The sequence below is a fragment of the Lepus europaeus genome, chromosome 23, assembly GCF_033115175.1.
Source record: "Lepus europaeus isolate LE1 chromosome 23, mLepTim1.pri, whole genome shotgun sequence".
Lineage (NCBI taxonomy): Eukaryota > Metazoa > Chordata > Mammalia > Lagomorpha > Leporidae > Lepus > Lepus europaeus.
Genome location: NC_084849.1, coordinates 30,457,787 through 30,475,883, shown reverse-complemented (window position 1 = coordinate 30,475,883; position 18,097 = coordinate 30,457,787). Strand labels below are relative to the sequence as shown.

Here is an 18,097-nt window from a genome sequence, read left to right as displayed (position 1 = left end):
CGCCTTTCTCTGAAGGGAGGAAGGAACCTCTACTGTGACACGGCCTTGACTAAACAAGTTCAGAGCCGGTGAACTCAAGGGACTTCCATAGCCTAGACAGCTCATAGCAAGAGTCTCAGGTGATTGCTGACGTCACAAATAAGAGTGCCAATTGTTAAATCAACAACGGGAGTCACTGGGTACATGCTCCCCACGTAGGATCTCTGTCCTTAATGTGTTTTACTATGAAACTTAAAAACACTATTAATTGAACAATACCCTATACCTTGTGCGGTTGTGTGAATACAGCCTGTTGAAATCCTTGCTTAGTATATACTAAGTTGATCTTCAGTATATGAAGGTAGTTGAAAATGAAACTCGATAAAGGGCGGGATGGGAGAGGGAGAGGGGAGGGCCACAGGAGGGAGGGAGGTTGGTGGGGGAAGCCACAACAATACAAAAGTTGCACTTTGTAAATTCACATTTATGAAATAAAAAATAAAAAAATTTAAAAAAGAAAAAAAAGAAAATAAAAAAATAAAAAGAAAGAAAACCAAAAAAAAAAAAAAAGCTACTATCATACCTCCCTGTGCATTGTGCTGATAAGCAAGTGATAGCCATAGTAATCCTGTAAAATAAGAATTTGGGGAAAAGTAAAAAAAAAAAAAAACAAAGGTTTCCTGCGCTATAAGTTCACTGATCAGGTCCATGTGGGCCCAGAGTGCTTGAATATCATCCTCCCTGATGCATGAATGCGAAGTTTTACAATGAAGACTTTAAGACCTAACACTCTGTAATATTTGAACACACCAACAGAGGTTTTCTGTTAGTTCAGTTTCTTGAAAAGTTGATGCCTTTGTGGTCATCAATGGACAATCCTTGTCATTTTGTTTTCTTTATTCACGATGATGTCATGTTTGCATTCTTGCTGTTTTATCGTTTTAAATACTCATGTACTAGAGAACAGTATTCTTACTCGAGTTAGAGAATATTAACAGGAAAGTTGTGATAATTCAGCAACTAAATTGAAATTGAAGAGGCACTTATTATACATAAAATTTTACCAGCAAGTGCAACCTAAATATTTTGAAGTAAATCAAGAAAATTGACAGTGGCAATTATTTTTCTGTAATATATACTATTCAATTCATGTATTACAAATTTTTTCTCTCCTTTCTGTAAAATTTCAATTTTCTTATCAGTGTTAAATGTTTCAGTTTATTTTAAAAATCTGAGCACTAAAACTAAATTTATTTTAAGAAAGTATTTGAACTTATGCTGCTTATTTTCATGTAATATTCATCTAAACTAAGAATTTTAAAAAAATTCATACACAATAGAAAGTACTTCTAAATAATTTTCTGGTAGGCAGAAAAATATGCTATCAATAATAAGTATAATGCTATTTTTTTCATGGCCACCTGTTAAATTCATTAATGATTAATATTACGAATTTTCCATGGGTTATGAGGCCATGAGGTAAAACAGTGCTGAAACTGTCTGAAATCCCTGAAAATATTTCCAAACCTAAGAGAACAAAATAAATATCACCACATCATACTGAATTATGTGTCAAGTTTTGTGTGTCTTACTAGATCAGACTTAATTGAAATAAATACAAGTTGAGAAATATATTTGAATAAACAAAACCAAATACAATTCCAATTCAAGTACTTAAAAATCACAAATATACTTTTGCAAATGTATTCCTTTGTGGTTTTACATTATTCATGAAGTTCATCATTTCATCTCTAGAACCCTCTGCTGTGTTAAGTGTGGAGTAATATCTAAGATTGATATCATGAGCACAGAATTCTCCTAACATTTCACTGGAAAGAATTCTGCTTCACCCCAGATCTCACTTGCTACTGGAGCTCACTTTGTGCATGAAACAGAAATATACTCACCCAGCTAAGACTCTGCTGTGAATCCATTATGAGATGTATCCCCAAGATGTGGTTATATGGAACGAATGGCATCAACTGATCTCCCTCCAGGCCCATAACTGTCATTTCACTTGTAGAAACAGGACAGCCTTGGCCTTGACATCATTAGAAATAGGAGCCACCCCAGGGAAAAGTGTACTTTCCTGGCTTCTGGAAGACAGCAGAGAGCAGCTGGATTTCAACTTTCTCACCTGTGGACTCATTTCTCCAAGGCAGGCATGTCTGGACTGGTTGTGTGCTCTCAGTTCTTGTCAACAGATAAAAGTAAAACAGTAACCTTTACTTCAGAATAAGTACAAGCCACACATGATTTCTCAAACTTTCCTCATTGCTCCAGGACACTTCTGGTGGCATCTCTCCTTGCTTTCCTGTGGTGACAGGGTCTCAGGGCAACAATACCTGTAAATCAGGAAATTGTCCACTCCTCCAATCCTACTCAGGAAAACTGATGCTTTTTCCCAGGAGCCATATCCCTGTGCCAGGACATCTGCATTGGTTGTAGAATCTAGGCTCCATTTCCTCTAGTTCCCAGGGTAAGCGCATTTCTGGAGAACATAAATGGCACCTACATTTCAGCAGCACAGAGGGCCAGGGTCTGCACTGTCCTTCTCAAGATAATTAATTCAAATATGGATATCCGTCTCCTGTGTTAGTGTGTTCACCTCTCATCTGTCAGTCTCCTCTGCAGCTTTACTCAAGGATTTTACACACTTACAAGTACAGGAACTAGATTTTACCAACTAACAAATTTTCTGTTTCTCTGATATCCACCAGACACCCCTTTGTTATGACTTACCCATAGATTAATCTCTCACCTGATTAGAACAGCTGCATCAATGGTCTCCTTTATGAATCCAACACCCTCTGATTTTAAAGTGGTGACATTTATCTTCTCAACAAGTAGATACTCCTGTGGACAAAAACTCTCAGATTCTTGTTTCCATATGGTGTTTTATATATCCTCTTTGGTCCACTTTGGAACACTTATCCATCTAATCTTTGTAATGCCCATGTATCAGAATCAAGGAGGATGCATTTGCTTATCAGAAATAAAGAACACTGATGAACCAGACCAGCGATGTCTTAACCACCAGGGTCATGGGGTAGAACTTCTGGCTCTCCTCCAAGTTGTCCCTAAGCACAGGAAATCTAAGACTGATACAATGACAAACAAGCAGAAAATCTCAACTTGAATTCAACCCAATCTACTAACCTCTTCTTTACAGTTACTATTTTTCTCATCTCCTGAAGAAAACTTTCCCTACCAAATATGTCATGAAATTAATTTATATCCTAAAAGTCCATTTAAAAATGTTTCTTTTTCATTTTATATTCTTTATGGATTGAATTTTCAAGGATGGTAGGATATATGTCTTAATATTTGTCTTAACATCTAAGGCTATCCAAAGGACTTATTACTGTTAACTTTTTATATTTAAAAATAATTTTAATTGACAAATGATAATTGTGTATTTATGAAGAATGGTGTAATGTTTTGATTCATAGGAACATTATAGAATGATTCAGTTAAGCTGATTACTATAACCTTCACTACATAATTTATTGGCTTCATGGTGAAATACATTTCTCTAAAAATATATGCATCACTACATGTATGTATGTGTAAATGCATATATGTATTTGAGAGGCAGAGACATACAGAAAAAGATACAGACTTTCTATTTTCTTCTTCAACTTCAATGTCCACAATGGCTGGAGCTAAAGCTGGATGAAACTGTGATCCAGGAATTCAATCCAGGTGTCTTTATGAGGGGCAAGGACCACATTACTTTCCAGTGTTTATATATTAGTGGTAAGCAGGGATCTGGACCAGACACAAGACTCTAACCAAGGCACATTGATATGGTATACAGGTGTCCCAACCAGGGTCTTAACCACTAGGACAAATGCCTTCTCCAAATATAAATTCTTTTAACAAATTAGAAACACACAATAGATTATTTTTAAGAGAGAGAGAGATAGAAGAGAGAGAGAAAGATTGATTTTCTGTCTGCTGGTTCATTCTCCAATTGGCTACAACAGCTGGGGGTGGGCTAGGATGAAGCCAGGAAACTGTAGTTTCTTCCAGGTCCCCCATGTGGGTGCAGAGGCCTAACACTTGGGCCATCTTTGAATGATTTCCCCAGTCATTAGCATAGATCTGGGTCAAAAGTAGGGCAGCTGTGACTTAAACTATCACCCATATAGCATGGCAGTGTCACAGGCAGAGGCATAACCTGCTACACCACAGCATCAGCCCTGAAAACACACAATATATTATTAATTGTGATCACCATGCAGTGCATTGTCTCATTAATTTTTTTTTTAATCTTACTGGAACTTTGTGTCCTACAATCAATATTTTCCCTTTCTCCAACCCTATACTACTCCCCTTGACAATCTCTGGTAGTCAACTATATTTTTTTATTAATGTCTCCACTGCTGATGGGACAAAAAACACCTTTATTTCAGGATGCTGGGGGAATCCCCACAGTTTTGCCATTATATAGAACCACTGCAAAAAAGAACTTTACTGAGTTAATTTTTTTTTTCAGTAGCATGAGAAGCCCAAATAAAACTGCCTCCCAGATGTTATCATCCCAGAGATCATAGTTAGAAATTAAATCATCTCAGGTGATACAATTATGTACACAATGATAATTGCATTGTAAGTGGACAGGAAGATGTAGAGAAAGTTTGATATCACCAAGAGTAGAAGACTGCTCCATCAGCAATGACTAATCAGTACCTACTAAGTATATGTTTATATATACATATATAATTATACATATATAATTTATATATATATATGTATATACATTTTTTGACAGGCAGAGTGGATAGTGAGAGAGAGAGACAGAGAGAAAGGACTTCTTCTTTGCCGCTGGTTCACCCTCCAATGGCTGCTGTGGCCAGCGCATCGCGCTGATCTGAAGCCAGGAGCCAGGTGCTTCTCCTGGTCTCCCATGCGGGTGCAGGGCCCAAGCACTTGGGCCATCCTCCACTGCCTTCCCGGGCCATAGCAGAGAACTGGCCTGAAAGAGGGGAAACCGGGATAGAATCTGGCACCCCAACCAGGACTAGATCCTGGAGTGCCGGCGCCGCAAGGCAGAGGATTAGCCTGTTAAGCCACCGCGCTGGCCATATATATATACTTTATTTGACAGGTAGAGTTAGAGAGAGAGAGAGAGAGAGAGAGAGAGAGAGAGAGAGAGAGAGAGAAGGGTCTTTCTTCCATTGGTTCACTCCCCAAAAGGTCGCCACAGCCAGTGCTGCACTGATCCAAAGCCAGGAGCCAGGTGCTTCTTCCTGGTCTCCCATGCAGGTGCAGGGGCCCAAGCACTTGGGCCATCCTTCACTGCCCTCCTGGGCTACAGCAGAAAGCTGGACTGGAAGAGGAGCAACTGGGACTAGAACCCAGTGCCAATATGGGATGCTGGCGCCACAGGTGGAGGATTAACCAAGTGAGCCCCGGCGCCAGCCCCATAAGTTTCTATTTTTAATAGCACACCAGTCTTGTGGGCCGGTACTGTGGCGTAGTTGGTAAAGCTGCTGTCTGTGTTGCCAGCATCCTATATGGGCTCCAGTTCAAGATCCATCTGCTCCACTTGTGATATAGCTCTCTGCTATGGACTTGGAAAGCAGAAGATGGCCCAATTCCTTGGGACCCTGTACCCACAAGGGAGACCTGAAAGAAGCCCCTGGCTCCTGACTTTGGATAAGTGCAGCTCTGGCCATTGAGGACAATTGGGGAGTGAGTCAGTGGATGGAAGACCTCTCTCTGTCTCTCTTTCTCTCTGTGTGTAACACTGACTTTCAAATAAATAAATAAATCTTTTAAAAAATCACCCAGCCATTTCACCTCTCTGAATTTATTCAAAAGAAAATGAGTTATTTGTCCTTTGTGTTTATATCAACTCAATTCACAATTGCTATGCTATTGCAAATGTGTTGTATATACAAAATTGATTACTACTCAATCATAAAAAAGAATTAAATGTTATTTTTGCAACAAAATCAATGCAACTGGAGACCATTATGCTTCATAAAATAAGACAGTCCCAAAAAGACAAACGCCATATATTTTCCATGATACGTGGTAGTTAACATAAAATAAAAATAATGAAACTAACATGATTTGATTGTTTTTAGCCCTTGTTTATATTGCTGTGTAACGGTGGTCTTTTTTATTACTTGTTGAATATTATGGTTAGTGGCTCATTAAGTCTGTGATTATAAAGTATATTGAAATTAAATTCTCACAAAAATTAAAAGAAGAAAAGAGGAGATATCAAGGGAGGGAAGGGTAAAGGAAGAATGAATGGTTATTTTCATAGCATTATGTCCATGAAATACATGAACTCTGTCTTGATATTAATAAAAATTTTAATAATAAAAGTATTTTAAAAGAGGTATTTATGACTTGTGAAAGGAGCTCAAAACATCAATATTGACAGGAGTTTGGGAAGCCTTAATTGCAACCCTTATATATGATTTTGATGGGCTCCACTGTCAGTGGAATAACACAATTGCTAGGGAATTAGAATTATAAGTGAAGCCTAAGGATGTGATTGAATTGCTGCAATTCCTTGGTAAAACTTTAACAGATGAGGAGTTGCTCTCATGGGTAACCAAAGAAAGTGGTTTATTTTAGTTAATTAATAAAGCATTTGAGATAAGAGAATCCTCAGCAGCTAGTTGAGCTCCCCAATTCCCATAATCTATGGGGCTCAGATAGATAAAAGTTGGAAGTTAGAAAAAAAAAATCTATGTCTTCCACATCGGTGGCAGAGACTGAATTACCCCAGCTATTGCCTGTTGCATTCCTGAGTATATATTAGCAAGAAGTTGAATTAGGAACAGAGCCAGGACTTGAACACAGTCTCTGATGTGGGTTATTAGGGTCTTAATTTCTAGGCCAAATGTTCACTACAAAAAGTGGATTCTTGAGATAGAATCTACTTCTGGTGAAGATATAGTAAAAATTGTTGACATTACAACAAAGAATTTAGAATACTACAAAAAGTTAACCACAAAAGCAGCAGTAGTGGTTTTGACAAGTGGTTCTCACTTTGAATGAGCTATCACAAGTCTATGAAGTGCTATGAAATTGTATTAAATATTATGGAGAGATATTATATATATATATATATATAGGTTTATACATATAGGTATATATTGATGTTGAAAAATTCATTTGTTTTTCTTTTCAATAAATGGATATAGCCACTGAAATTATCAGCACCAATCATTGTAATTAACATCCATCAACACTGAGGAAATCCCTACAACATCAACAGTATTACAAACCACTGAAGTCTCAAATGTTCATTTGCATTTTAATAAAGCATTTTAAGGTAATTACCTTTTAAATACTTAATGATACCATGTATGCCATAATCTTCAGTATAGCATGTTTGTATGGACTAGAAAATTTTCATGGAAATTATTCATTGGCATATTTGTTTTAGTATGGGAGCTGAAACCAAATATCAATATACTCAAGTTATGCTTGTACATGATAATTCCATAGAGGTCACTAAGAACAAAAATGACAAGTTAGACAAACAAAATTATTTTAGGCATTTTTTAACATCTGGCTAGCCTGGATCAGGTGCACATACATGAGTCTAACAAACCTGGACAAGTTTGTTCTGTTATCAATGTGCAATAAAAAATGAAGAAAAGAAACCATTCCAAATGAGATAATAAAAGAAATCCACATTAGATTACCCTAGTTAAATGAAGATTTGTGACTTAACTAGTGGGGAATCACTTCCACCATGAAAATGTATAAATCTGTGAAACCCACTAGAAAAAGAACAAAAGGGATTGAACTCTAAAGTTCTAGAAGGAAACATCAGGCAAATACTTCAAGGCATTGGCACAATTGATGACTTTCTGGATACCATCCTGAAAACACAAATATGAAGAAAAATCTGATAAATGGGATTTTATCAATCAAAAATCTCTCCACAGCAATCAATAGAGTGAAGAGACAACATACAGAATGAGAGAAAATGTTAATAAAACATGTATATATGGGAAGCGGATACACAGCAGACTCATAAAATGGCAGATGTCCTAAACAGCACTCTGGCCTCAGAATCAGCCCTTAAGGCATTTGGATCTGGCTGAAGAGCCCGTGTGAGTATTTTAGGCATGGAAAGCCAAGACACTCTGGCAAAAAAAAAAGACCTAAATGAAAGATCTCTGCGAGTGAGATCACAGTGGAAAGAATAGGCCATCAAAGAAGGAGGTACCTTTCTCTGAAGAGAAGAGAGAAGTTCCACTTTGACTATGACCTTGTCTAAATAAGATTGAAGTCAGTGAACTGAAAAGGCTTCCATAGCCTTGGCAACTCATGACAAGGGCCTAGGGTGATTACTGATGCTATAAACAAGAGTGTCAATTTGTTAAATCAACAACAGGAGTCACTGTGCACTTACTCTTCATATAGGATCTCTGTCCTTAATGTGTTGTTCAATGTGAATTAATGCTACAACTAGTACTCAAACAGTATTTTACACATTATGTTTCTGTGTGGGTGCAAACTGTAGAAATCTTTACTTAATATATACTAAATTGATCTTCAGTATATAAAGATAATTGAAAATGAATCTTGATGTGAATGGAATGGGAGAGGGGGCAGGAGACGGGAGGGTTGTGGGTGGGAGGGAAGTTATGGGGGGGAAGCCACTGTAATCCTTAAGTTGTACTTTGAAAATTTATATTTGTTAAATAAAAGTTAAAAAATGTATATGATAAAGTATCAGTATCCAGAATATAGAAAAATTTTTTTTAAAAATCCAACAATAAAACAAATTAATAAATGGAAATAGAGGCTTGCATTAACAAATTACTGCCTGAGATGCCCATATCCCATATGTAAAATAGAACATTACCCACCCATAAAAATAGCAAAATCTTGACACTTCCAACAAAGAAAATAGAATCTGAGATGATTTTGCTCAGTGAAATAAGCTAGTCACAGAAAAATACCATTTTTCTCACTTGCTCATATATATATACATATGTGTGTGTTTGTATGTGTGTGAATGTGTTGTGTGTAGTAATTACTAGTTACTAACGGATGGAAATTGCGGAAGGGAGAGTTTTGATAATAAGTAACAAATGAAGTCAGGTGATGGTAATGGATTTTTTAAAAAGATGTATTTATTTTAGAGGCAGAGTTACAGAGAAAGGGAGAGAGAGAGAGAGAGAGAGAGAGAGACAGAGACAGAGAGAGATTTCTTTCACTGGTTCACTCCCAAAATGGCTACAACTCTGGAAGCTGAGTCAATCTGGAGTCAGGAGCCAGGAGATTCTTCTGGGTCCCCCACGTGGATGCAGGGGACCAAGCCCTTGGGTCATCCTCCGTTACTTTACCAGGACATTAGGAGAGATCTGGATGTGAAGAGGAGCATCTAGGATATGAACTTGTGCCCATATAAGATGCCAGTGCTTCAAGCAGAGGCTTAACCCACTACATCACAGCACTGGCCCTGGTAATGGATTCTTGTGTTCCATGGATATGTACAATAGTCTTTTATGTGTATATGTGAAAATATTGCTCTATGTTCCATAAGGTCTATATATACTTTTAAAATTTTATTTAAGTTATCTAAGTTTCATATATTTTCATATATACAGATATAGGAACCAAGTGGAGCTTCCCCATTCTCCTGAACACATTCCAACCCTTCCCCTCCCTTGGATTTCCATTCTTAATTTTTACAATGATCTATTATCAGTTTACTTAGTGATCATATAGTTAATCCTACTTTAAGTAGGGGAGTTCAGTTATTAGTGTGAAGTGAAAGAAAACAAAACCAAATAAAACAAAACTAAACAAAAGATTGTTCATCACTGGAAGAGATAGGGCTATAAAATATCATCCATTCTCCAAATGTCTATTTTGTTCAAGTACATTACATTTAAGATGGTCTATTACTTGCATCAGATTACAGAAAACGTGATATTTGTCTTTTTGGTCTGGCTTATTTCACTTAGTATAATGGTTTTTAGTTGTGACCATCTTGCTGCAAGACAGTATTTTTGTGTGGCTTTTTTAGGCTTTCCAGTTTTATCCACTTTGTTCTAAAAGATTGGATTCCGTTGTTTTTTTTTTTTTTACTGCTATGTAATATTCGATGGTGTACTTATCACATAATTTCTTTATCCATTCTTCAGCTGATGGGTATTTGGGTTGATTCCATATCTTAGCTATTGTGAATTGAGCTGCAATAAACATATAGGTGCAGATAACTCTTTTATTTTCTGATTGTCTGCTGCGCGACAACATCCAGGGCATCACCAAGCCTGCCATCCGCCACGTGGCCTGGCGCGGTGGCGTCAAGCGCATCTTGGGGCTCATCTATGAGGAGACCCGTGGCGTGCTCAAGGTCTTCCTGGAGAACATCATCCACGATGCTGCCACCTACATGGAGCACGCCAAGCGCAAGACAGTCACGCCATGGACGTGGTCTACGCGCTCAAGCACCAGGAATACATGCTTTATGGCTTTGGTGGCTGAGCTGCCCCACAGCCCCGGACCCCCACCCAAAGGCCCTTCTCAGGGCCATTAAAAAAAAGAAAAATGCCTGTTTGTGTCCTTTGCTCATTTCTTTACTGGGTTGTCTTTTTTGTTGTTGAGTTTTTTATCTCATTATAATGATTATTAATCATTTAACAGTTACATAGTTTGCAAATAATTTTCCCATTCAGTTGATTACCTGTTCACTTTGCTATGTTTCTTTTGCATTGCAGAAATTTTTCATCATAAAGTAATTCCATTAATCAAATTTGGCTTTGATTTCCTGTGCCTCTGGGAGCCTGTCAAAGAACGCTATGCCTATGCCAATGACTTGCAGGGCAGCCTCAATCTTCATGACTAATTTGATGATATTGGGTCAAAAATTTAGGTCTTTCCATTTAGAGTGGATTTTTGTGTAAGGTGTAAAGTAAGAGTCTTCCTTCATACTTCATACTTCTGCATGTGGAGATCCAGTTTCGTAGCACCATTTGTTGAAGAGACTGTCCTTGCTCCGTTGATTGGTTTTAGCTCCTTTGTCAAATATATGTTGGTTGTAGTTGCTTGGATTGATTTCTGTCATTTCTATTCTGTTCCATTGGTCTATCCATCTGTTTTTGTACCAGTACCAGGCTGTTTTGATTATAACTGCCCTGAAGTATTTCTTGGAATCTGGTATTGTAATGCCTCATGCTTTGTTTTTGTTGTATAAGATATCTTTAGCTCTTCAGGGTCCTCTGCGTTTCCATACAAATTTCAGCATAATATCTTCTGTATCTGAAAATAACATCCTTAGTATCTTGACTGGTATTACATTGAATTTGTAAATTGCTTTTGTTATTATGGACATTTTGATGCTGTTGATTTTTCCAACCCATGAACATGGAAAATTTTTCTATTTTTATAGCTTCTTCTATTTTTCACATTAATGTTTTATAATTCCCATCATAGCAATCTTTGACATTCATGGTTAAACTTATTCCAAGATATTTGAATTTTTGTAGCTATTGTGAATGGGATTGATCTCAGAAGTTCTTTCTCAGCTGTGACATTGTGTCAACAAAGGCAGATGATTTTTTTGCATGCTGATCTTATGTTCTGCCACTTTACCAAACTCTTCTATGAGTTCCAAGTTTCTTAGTGGACACTTTTGGATCCCCTATATATGGAATCATGTCATCTGCAAATAGGGACAGTTTACTTTCTGTTTCCTAATTTATATCACTTTCTTTTTCTTGCCCAATGGCTCAGGCTAAAACTACCAGGAGTATATTGAATACCAATGGTGAGATTGGGAATCCTTGCCTGATTCTATATAGCCTTGGAATGCTTGCAACTCTTTTGCTATTCAATAAAATGCTGGCTATAGGTTTGTCATAAATTGACTTGATTGTGTTGAGGAATGTTCGTTCTGTAAACAGTTTGCTTAGAGTTTTCATCATTATAAAGTGCTGTGTTTTATCAAATGCTTTCTCTGCATCTATTAAGATAATCATGTGGTTTTTATTCTTCAATTTGTTAATGTGATATATCACATTGATTGATTGGCAAATGATGAACCATTCCTGCATATCAGGGACAAATCCCACTTGGTCTAGGTGGATGATTTTTCTGATGTGTTTTTGGATCTGATCAACTAGTATTTTGTCGAGGATTTTTACATCTATGTTCATCAAGGATATACAGTGCGTTCTCTATTGTATCTTTTACAGGTTTAGGAATTAAGGTAATGCTAGCTTCAAAGAAAGAATTTGGGAGGATTACCTCCTTCACAATTATTTTCAATACCTTGAGAGAAGTTGCTGATTTCCAGCTTCATTGCATTGTGTTCTGAGAAGATGCATGGTATAATTTTGATTTCTATTAAATTGCTGAGACTTGCTTTATGGCCTAGCATGTTGTCAGTCCTAGAGAAAGTTCCATGCACTGGTGAGAAGAATGTATATTTTGCAACTGTAGGATGAAAAGTTCTGTATATATCTGTTAGGTCCATTTGGTTTATAGTGTTGAGTAACTCTGTTGTTTCATTGCTGATTATCTGTATTGTTGATATGTCTATTGCTGAAAGTGGGGTATTGAAGTCCTCCATTTCTATTGTATTGGATTCTACATTTCCCTTTAGGTCCCTTAATATTTCTTTTAAATAGCCAGGTGTCTTGTAATTAGTGCATATATGTTTATAATAGTTACATTATATTATTGAACTGATGTCTTAATCATTACATAGTGCCCTTCTTTGACTCCTTTAACAGTTTTTGTGTTGAAGTCTATTTTTTTGATATTAGGATGGCTACACCAGCTCTGCTTTGGTTCCTGTTAGCATAGAATATCTTTTTCCATCCTTTCACTTTCAGTCTGTGTGCATCTTTGTTGGTGAAATGTGATTCTTGTAGGCAGCAATTAGATAAGTTTTGGTTTTTAATCCTTTCAGACAGTCTATGCCATTTAACTGAAGAGTTCAGGCTATTTTCATTCAAGTTCACTGTTGATAAGTAATGACATTGCCCTGCCATTTTCCCATAAATATTCCTATTATTTACTTTAGGTTTCCTTTGTACTTTTAGTCAGAAATGTTCTTCCTTTACCTTCTTTTGTAGTGATGACCATGTCTCTGTGTTTCTGTGTGTAGCACATTCTTAAGAATCTTAGTAAGGCTGGATGGTCAGTGACAAATTCTTTAATTTCTATTTGAATTGGAAGGCTTTTATTTCACCTTCATTTATAAATGAGAGCTTTGTAGGGTACCGTATTTTGGGTTGATAATTTGTTTTCTCTTAAGACTTGCAGTATATCTCATCATTCTCTTCTAGCCTGTAGGGTTTCTGATGAGAAGTCAGCTGTGAGTTTAATTGGAGATCCTCTGAAAGTAAACTGGCATTTCCCTCATGTACATTTTAGAATATTTTCTAGAGTAGGATGGCTGGATGATATTCAGGTTTCTGAGTTATCTCCATACTGTCTTTCACAATGGCTTTAACAGTTCACATTCCCACCAGCAGTGGATCAGAATACCTTTACCCCACATCCTTGCCAGCATTTGTTGTTTACTGATTTATGTATGCAAGCCATTCAACTGGAGTGAGGTCAAACCTCATTGTGTGGTTTTGATTTGCATTTCCCATAAGGATAATGATCCTAAGCATTTTCTCAAGGGTCTTTTGGCCATTTGAATTTCCTCTCTCAAAAAATGCCTGTTTAAGTCCTTTATCCATTTCTTTACTGGATTGTTTGCTTTGTTGTTGAATTTCTTGAGTTCTTTTTATATTATGGATGTTAACCCATTATCAGTTGTACAGTTTGAAAATATTGTCTCCCATTCTATCAGTTGACTTCATTTTAATGAGTGTTTCTTTTTGCATTGCAGAAGCTTCACAGCTTGATGTAATCCCATTTGTTAATTCTGGAATTATTGTCCATGCTTCTGGTGTCTCTTCTAAGAGATCTTTGCTTATGCCAATGTCTTCTAGAGTTTTCCCCATGTTCTCGAATAATTGGATGGTATCAGGTCATAGACTTGATTCATATAGAGAGGATTTTTATGTAAAGTGTAAGGTAGGGGTCTAATTTCATACTTCAGTATGTGGAGATCCAGTTTTTTCTAGCACCGTTTGTTAAAGAGGCTGTTTCTGCTTAACAGATTTGTTTTAGCTACTTTACCAAGTATGGGTTGTCTGTAGATGCCTGGAGTGATTTCTGGAGTTTCTATTCTGTTCCATTGGTCTGTAAGTCAGTTTTTGTGCCAGACTGTTTTGATTGTAACTGACTTGCAGTATGTTTTGAAATCAGGTATTGTGATGCCTCCAGATTTGTTTTTGTCGTATAAGATTGGTTCAGCTACTCAGGTTTTTCTGTTTTTCCATATGAATTTCAGCAGTTTTCTCTAGATATGTAGAGATTGTTGTTGGTGTTTTGATTGTGATAGCATTGAATCTATATTTTGGTAGTATGTATATGTTAATGATGTTGATTCTTTCAATCCATGAACATGGACAATTTTCCATTTCTCAAAGATTTATTTATTTATTTTAAAGTCAGAGTTACAGAGAGGCAGAGAGACATAGAGATCTCCCATTGGCTGGTTCATTCCCCTGGCTATCACAATGGCCAGAGCTGGGCTGATCTGAAACCAGGAGTCAGGAGCTTCTTCCGGGTCTCCCACACAGATGCAGAGGCCCAAGTACTTGGGCTATCTACTGCTGTTTTCCCAGACCTAGCAGGGAGCTAGATCAGAAGTTGAGAAGCCAGGATTCATACCGGCACCAAATGGGATGCGAACACTGCAGGCAGCAGTTTTACCCACCAGGCCATAGTGCTGGCTCTGATTCTTCCATTTTTTAAGGTCTTCTTCTATTTCTTTCTTTAGTGTTTTGTCATTTTTATAGTACAGAAATTTGACATCCTTGCTTAAATATATTCCAAGGTTTTTGATTCTTTCTGTAGTTATTCTGAGTGGTATTAATCTTAGTTCCCTCTCAGCTGTGGCATTGTGTATGCATACAAAGGCTATCGATTTTTCTGTGTTGACTTTATATCATGCCATCTTAGCAAACTCTTTTTTGAGTTCCAATAGTCTCTCAGTGAAGTCTTTTGCATTCCCTATATATAGGACCATGTCATCTGCAAATAAGAATTGTTTGACTTACTCTTTTCTTATTTGTACCCTTTAATTGCTTTTTCTTGTCTGATGGCTCTAGCTAAATCTTCTAGGACTATATTAAATAGCAATCATGAGAGTGTACATCCTTGCCTGGTTCTGGATCTTAGGGGGAATGCTGTTTGCTTTTCTCCACTCAACAAGATGCTTGCCACATGTTTGTCATATATTGCCTTGATTGAGTTGAGGAATGTCCCTTCTATATCAATTTTCCTTAAGGTTTTCATCATGAAAAGATGTTGTGTTTTATCAAATGCTTTCTCTGTATCTATTGAGATAAACATGATTTTTGTTCTTCAATTTGTTAATGTGATGTATCACACTGATTTGTTTGTGAATGCTGAACCATCCCTGCATTCTGGGGATAAATCCTACTTTGCCAGGGTGGATGATCTTTCTGATGTGTTGTTGGATTCTATTAGGTAATATTAGTTGAGGAGTTTTGCATCTATGTTAATCAAGGATATTGGTCTATAGTTCTCTTTCTCTGTTGCATCTTTTCCAGGTTTAGGTACTAAGATGATGCAGGCTCAGGGCCAGCACTGTGGTGTATTGGGTAAAACTACAGCCTGCAGTGCCAGTATCCTTTATAGACACCCGTTTGAGTCTCGGCTGCTTCATTTCTGATCCAGCTCTCTATGATGGCCTGGGAAACAGTACACTATGGACCAAGTCCTTCGGCCCCTGAACCATGTGGGTGACCTGGAAGAAGCTCCTGGCTCCTGGCTTCAGATCAGCCAAGCTTCATCTGTTGCAGCCATCTGGAAAATGAAACAACAGATTGAATAACTTTCTCATTCTCCCCCCTCCCCACACACACCTCTACTTCTCTATAACTCTGCCTTACAAATAAATCAATAAACCTTTAAAAAAAGATTATGCAAGCTTCCTAGGAGGGGTTTGGGAGAATTCTCTCCTTTTCAATTGTTTTGAATACTTTGAGAATTAGAATTAGTTTGTCCTTAAATGTCTGGAAGAATTCAGCAGTGAAGCCATCCAGTCCTGGTCTTTTCTTTGTTGGAAGGGTCTTTATTACTGATTCAGTCTCCCTCTTGGTTATTGGTCTGTTTAGATTTTCTACACCTTCATGACTCAATTTTGGTAGACTGTATCTTTCCCGGAATCTAGCCATTTCTTCTATGTTTGAGTTGATAGCCACACAGCTCTTTGTAATAATTTCTGATGGTTCTTTTTATTTGTGTGGTATCTGTTATATTTCCTTTTTCATCTCTGAGTTAACTGATTTGGATCTTTTCCTTCTTTTTTGATTATTTACACCAATGATATATCAATTTTATACATTTTTCATGAAAACAGCTTTTCATTTCACTGATTTTTGGCTTCACTTTTGTTTCTTTCTTCTCTAATTAATTATTTCTTCCCTCCTACTAGTTTTGGGTTTGTTTTGTTGCTGATATTCTAGGTTTTTGAGGTGCATCAATAGCTCATTTATTTGCACCTTTCCAGTTTCATGTAGAACCAGTTGCTATGAATTTTCCTCTTGAAATTGATTTTATTAGCTGGCGTGTGGCTCACTAGGCTAATCCTCCACCTGCGGCGCCTGCACCCTGGGTTCTAGTCTTGGGCAGGGCACAGGATTCTGTTCCAGTTGCTCTTCTTCCAGTCCAGCTCTCTGCTGTGGCCTGTGAAGGCAGTGGAGGATGGCCCAAGTGCTTGGGCCCTGCACCCACGTGGGAGACCAGGAGGAAGCACCTGGCTCCTGGCTTCGGATTGGAGCAGTGTGCCAGCTGTAGCAGCCATATGGGGGTTGAAAATGGAAGAAAGACCTTCCTCTCTGTCTCTCACTGTCTAACTCTGCTTGTCAAAAAAATTGATTTTATTGTATCCTGTAGGTTTTGATATGATGTATTCTCATTTTCATTTGTTTACAGAAAATTTTTTTTATTTCTCTTTAGATTTCTTTTATGATCCACTGTTCATTCAGGAGCATGTTGTTCAGTCTCCATGTGTTTATGTATGTTCTAGAGATTCTTGAGTTATTGATTTCTAGCTTTATTCCATTGTGGTCAGAGAAGATGCATGCAATGATTTCAATATTTTTAAATTTGCTGAGACTTGCTTTTGTGGCCTAGCATATGTTCAATCCTAGAGAAAGTCCCATGCACTGATGAGAAGAATGTGTATTCTGCCACTGTGGGGTGAAAAGTTCCGTAGACACCATTCGATCTATTTGTTCCATAGTGTCAATGAACTCTATTGTTTCCTTGGTTATTTTCTCTTTGGTTGTTCTGTCCACTGCAGAAAGTGGGGTATTGAAGTCCTTCATTATCATTGTATTGGAATCTATGTCTCCCTTTCAGTCTATTAACATTTTTAAGTGGCCAGAAGCCCTGTAATTGGGTACATATACATTTATTGTAGTCAAATTTTAATCATTGCATAATGCCCTTCTTTGTCTTTTTTTAAGATTTTATTTATTTGAGGGGTAGAGTTATAGACAGTGAGAGGGAGAGACAGAGAGAAAGGTCTTCCTTTCACCATTGGTTCACCACCCCCCAAATGGCTGCTGATCCAAAGCCAGAAGCCAGGAGCTCCCTCCAGGTTTCCCACATGGTTGCAGAGGCCCAAGGACTTGGGTCATCTTCTACTGCTTTCCCAGCCCATAGCTCAGAGATGTATTGAAAGAGGAGCAGCTGGGACTAGAATTGGCACCCATATGGATGCTGGTGTTCAGGTGGAGGATTAACCTTCTGTGCCATGGCACTGGCCCCTCTTTGTCTCTTTCAATACTTGTTATGTTAAAGGCTATTTTGTCTGATATCAGCTATTTTTTGGTTTCTGTTAACAGGAAGACTCTTTTCCTATCCTTTCACTTTCAATCTGCATGTATCTTTGTTGGTGATATGAGTTTCTTGTAAGCAGCAAATAGATGAGTCTTGTTTTTCAATCCATTTGGCCATACATTGGGTAGTTTGATAGAATCCCATAGATCTCCAACACTGTTTTAAAGTTTTCAACTTTCCT

At 37.5% G+C, this 18,097-nt stretch overlaps 1 pseudogene; it reads left to right on the top strand.

The window, feature by feature from the left end:
- Positions 1-368: 368 nt before the first annotated feature.
- On the top strand, positions 369-10,461 carry LOC133751840 (histone H4 type VIII-like; annotated as a pseudogene).
- The last annotated feature ends 7,636 nt before the right edge of the window (positions 10,462-18,097 follow it).